The sequence below is a fragment of the Ceratotherium simum genome, chromosome 28 (genome assembly GCF_057802395.1).
Source record: "Ceratotherium simum simum isolate JZ-2026a chromosome 28, ASM5780239v1, whole genome shotgun sequence".
NCBI classification, from domain to species: Eukaryota; Metazoa; Chordata; class Mammalia; order Perissodactyla; family Rhinocerotidae; genus Ceratotherium; species Ceratotherium simum.
This window is the reverse complement of record NC_141927.1, coordinates 7,581,194-7,586,403: the sequence shown is the minus strand read 5'-3', so window position 1 is coordinate 7,586,403 and position 5,210 is coordinate 7,581,194. Positions and strand designations below refer to the sequence as shown.

The window sequence follows — 5,210 nt, the reverse complement described above, 5'->3', positions numbered from 1 at the left end:
TTCTATTAATTGTGAACATTTAAAGGAAGATTCTGCATAAAAATCCAGATTTCTGGCTTCTTCAGAAAAATTCGATGATTTAACCACTAGGATCCACATTCCTACACGATGCCATCGAAGTGTATCCAAAGTCTCTCACCCCTTGCACAACATGTGAGCTCCCTAATGCACTACAGCACCCTCACTCATTATCTTTCCCTGGCCTGTCTCAATTCTTCATAAGGCCTGGCTCTGAGGGGCTTTAATGGACCGCTTGAATGATGCTTGATCTTGCTTTGAGATCATCCCTAAAACAGAGGAAAGGTGTTCTTTTACCCTCTCGTTATGACTTGAGTCCAGGACATTAACCAGTTTTGGGCTCAATCTGCCCTGTGAAATGCCAGCTGTGTCATAAGATCTGCACCCATGAGCTCTGCCCCACGGACCTCAGAGAGTCTCCGGCTGAGAGCCTGGGCTGGATGTACATTGGGCTTGCCACAGCTCCTATGCTCTTCCCTCTCCTGCCACACACCTAGAAGACTTCTCATACCACCCGCCATCTTTACAGGAAAAGACACAGTTCTGCACTCACACGCGTACACACACACACACACGCACACATACTCAAAATTACAGAATTCACAATAGCTCAGATAGAACCTACATTTTGTCTTATATTCCCTCTGCTCCTGATGTATATGAGCCTTGGAAAACTCTCTCTTTTCCCTCCTCCTGCAGATCATCACTGCCCCTCTCACTTGGTGCCAGTACCCTCTACCACAATCCCTATGAATCCTTTTCTCTTTCTCATTCTTTCTCCTTCCACTTCCTTCCTCTTCACCTTTTTTACACTCATACTGGACACATTTTTACATGTATTTATGTCATTTGCTTTTGTGCTTTAGTTCTTCTGACTGCTGAGAATTATCAGCTCATTAAAAAATATGGTCTATATAATAAGTGCATGTACTGCTGATATGTGTATATATCTATGTGTGTACTCAAATTACCATAACTTAATGTTTATTTTTTGTAGAGGGGATATTTGTGTTTTTTGGTAAATATTCACAGGACATGCATGTTTTAGGAAATACTCTGGCCTGGTGCCAGATCTCTGCTTTAGCTTTAGCACGCTAGTTATGTGCACATACACAGAGTTTGCAACACCTTCTCAGAGCTGCACACCCAGCTATGGAATTAGTCAACCTGATGACCCCGTATAAAAACTGGTGGAAAAATCAACAAAATATCTAAATGTTTTCAAACACAGTAAATATTTTAGAAAAATAATTTTGATAATGGCCTGGATTTTAAGTCTCCTAGAGGTTGATATTTTGGGACCACCTGGTTTTCATGTCCGTGCTGCTATGAACACCATGGCTCACTGAACAGGAGAGACCCTGTGATGGCTAGGATGGGGCACACTCCTTTCCAACAGGATAAGTCTGGCCTCTGTCCATGTGGTTCTCTGTAGCCTCTCCAGAACTGGATTTTCTTCAAGACAAATGTGCTTAGTGTCACAGGCTGCCAGAATTTTCTATCACAAGTCTCACATCCTTGGCTCTTTTGATATGTGCCTCTTCCCTGGGCGATGTGGCAGCTCCAGGTATCAACCTGCAGACCCACTGCAAAACCACACCCATTAGCTCAGCAAAGAAAAATCATAATGTGTCAACAAATAGTTTTCCTCATTTCAGTCTCTCTTGAGTGGTCTGTCTCTTTTAATTATCACCTTCTCACATCTGTATCTTTTCCAATCTCTCTTCCCTTATGGCTCTAACTCCCTCTTTCTCTCTACCTTGCTTTTGCTTTCTCTCTGCCTCTATCTCTGTCTCTGTGTTCTTGTGTCTGTCATTAGACTAAACTGAGGCTGTTAAGGAGCATAGTCAGGATTACAAATCCAAACCACCAGAATCCAGCACTTTCCTTCTTGCTGACTCAAGGAGGAGTCCTACTCTTTGTCATCAATGTACACCCTTTTCTATCCTCCCTTAATCTCCATTTTCCTTGGGAACTTTCCAGAATCAGAAAAATGATGAGCTGTAGACTGACTCCCACTGAGATATGTGTGCTTTACTCATTAGAGCATGGAGACATCCACATTTTTAACATGTCTCAATGATCAAGATGCTATTTGGTCTGGAGAAATGTATAAATGTGGGTGTTTCCTGTTCTTTCTCATGGATACTGTGTTGACCTCTCAAGACCTGGCAAGTCATGAAGACATTCCTCTTTCTCTTTGCAGTTCTCTGCTTCCTGGTCCCAGGTAAAATGAGCTCCTTTGCAGGGAAGGTTATTGGAATTGGAGGCCCAGAGAGGGGGATCTGCCTCAGTGAGTACCTGGATGCGATCAACTCTAGAATGGAAAGGCCCCTTTGGCCAGTGGCCCTGTAGGGGAACATTTGCTGCAGGAGTCAACTTTCCTCTAATGCTTCCGTAAATACTTTGCATTCTTCATTGTTATCTAGGATGGGTGTCACAGATTTGAAGAAATAAACACATGGCAGGAAAGATGTTTTTTGGTCCCAGGTCTCATGTTCACTGAAAAAAAAAAAAAAGGAAAAAAATATTAAAAGCAAGGATAGCTGATCTTTTAAAACATAGATATGATAGAAATTAAGATAGATAAAGAAGAGAGACAGAGAAAGGAAGAAATGAACAAGAAATGGAATGGAGCTTAGAGACACTGTATATTCATGCCAGTCATGGCATTATGTAAAATAGCAAAACTTAAGCTGCCATTTCTCAATCACATACTATAAAGCTGGATGCTATGACAAAAAGTCCACGTAATAAAATGCATTTAGTTCTCCAATGCCAGTGCCTTGAAGGCACTGAGTCATAACTCTAATTTAGTGATATTCAGAACTGTTTTGGCTTGGAAGGCTCTTTTTACATATATTTTACAGATGCAGAAATTGAGCCTTAGATGAGCTAAGCATCTTCTCAAGGTAATATAGAGGAGCAGGAGTGAAGCCAGAATTGAGCACAACTCTATCTTACTACAGTGAGAGGAGCTGTCCTTCCCATGTCAGAACTCTGGTCAGTCTCTGCTCCTCTAGGTGACCTCCAATGGTTCAAGTTTGACCCTCCCCAAAATTAAAGTCCAAGACTAGACTCATTTCAGGTTCCTGGGAGATGAAGACAGGGCTTTCCAGAGCCCACGAGGAGCCCAAAATTCTGCCAGGTGTTAGTGGTATCCTCTGTGATGCTCAGAATTTTCACACCAGCTCCGCATGTGTCTGGTCTGTTTTGTAATAAGCCTGTGTGATTAGATTCTGTGCCAAGTATAAGGGGATCTAGGATGTACAGGGAGCCATTCATTCCACTGACTTTCATGTACACATTGGAAACCGACCAAGGTATCCTTTTCAGATCACTCATACTTGTTATATAATTAGAACACAATATAAAGTTATATAATATAAATTTACCTGATGTCACCAAATGAAATGTGCCTGTTAATGTTAACCTATTAATGTGCCATATGTACGCGCACACACACACACACACACACTCACACAAGGTTATATTAACCTCTAAGTGGGTTTCTGTGATCATCCATTAGAAGCCTTGTAGGCATGGATGCTCTTTTTCTTTCCAGAGGCTTTCTCTTTCTGGGCCATCACTGTGAACTGGATCCAATACAAGGACTCTTGTCAGAGTGAGATCCAGTACCTCCAGCCTGAGATAGTCTTACAATATTAGGAGGGCTGAGAGAGTACAGACCTCTGTTGTGGGAGCTACTGCTCTTTGAGCTCTGAAACAATGGAGTATATATACTTATGAACTTATATGGTGATGCTAGATATAATTAGTGCACTTGCTAGCACTAATCCATCTGGTTTTGGTTTTACATATATGTTAATTAGGCACCATTATATGTTGACATTAATTGCAATTTGTGTCCATCTGACACTTTCATGACTGATACCCAAATTAGTCAACTCTACAATGTTGATTCTGATATGTTGTCTGTCCTTAACTTGGAACTGCCTGCTCTTATGATTACTACTGATAAAGTACTAAGACCAGAACCCGTATTTTATGCAGAATGACACTAGAGAAGTGTTGGAGAGTGACTCCCAACGCCCTCCCCTTTTCTGCTCTTGAACACATTTGATGGAACATGGAGGAGAAATCAGATTGAGCCTTTCTAAGCACTCTCTTTACTACCCACTACAGTAAGATTTTTTTCTTTCTATGTACTTATTCTTTTTCACTCCAGTCTCGGGACATCTCCCCAGTCTCAGGTCTGGTTCTTCTCTCACCAAGAAGCACATTGGGAGTACATTGAGAAGTTACTGACTCTGGAGGTGTTTATAGGAACAAATTGATTATTACCTCAACAGATTTTTATAAAAAGACAATAGCTTCTGTTTTCCCAAATCTCCCCCACCAAGCCTAATCCAAAATGCTGGAAGACAAGTCTATTCTGTCTGGTCTTTCATCGTCTATGACGAAAAGACAGAAAACTCAGAAAGAAAATATTTCCCCTGCTATCTCATCTACTGGCAGGATAAGGCACTAGGACAGCTCATAAACAGATCTTCACTAACTAGTTCCATGACTGTAGCTGGTAATTAGACATATCTGAGAAGATAATTAATCCAGGTGTTTCCTTCCCTTGCATAGCCAGGAGTGCATTCTTTGATGAGAAATGCTACCATCTTAAAGGGAGATGCAAGAAATCTTGTCAGAAAAATGAAGAATTTGTTGCTCTCTGTGGGAAGTCTCTGAAATGCTGTTTGATACTACAGCTATGTGGACAGAGTAAAGAAAAATGGTTAAGATTTAAGACTCAGACTTCCCAGAGCGACATGCATGCTCCAGCTTCGTGTTCTTTTTATTCTCGTCTTTTCATTACGAAGACACTTCAATAAAAATAAATGCCTGTCTTTTCTCCATGTGTCAAGAGCTTCACTTAGAAGGGGAGCATAAGTAGTTAATCTTGATGGTCCCTGACTCCTGGTTTATTTTTTTGTAAATTTTTGGTGAGGGATGTCACAAAGCCATCTGACATTTATTTTAAAATGGGACTAGAAGAAACTATAATCAAATACCTCTAGCTTGCTTTCAGGCAGACAGCCTCAAACAGCCTGTTGAGATAGATACATAGATAGATAGATAGATAGATAGATAGATAGATAGATAGATAGATAGACACATTATTAGATTAGGTATATATATAGATAGTTAGATGATAGATGATGGATAGGTAAAAAAATGAA

The 5,210-nt window shown here is 40.7% G+C and overlaps 1 pseudogene; it reads left to right on the top strand.

The window, feature by feature from the left end:
- Positions 1–2,196: 2,196 nt before the first annotated feature.
- On the top strand, positions 2,197–4,862 carry LOC101402313 (beta-defensin 106A pseudogene; annotated as a pseudogene).
- Positions 4,863–5,210: the final 348 nt, after the last annotated feature.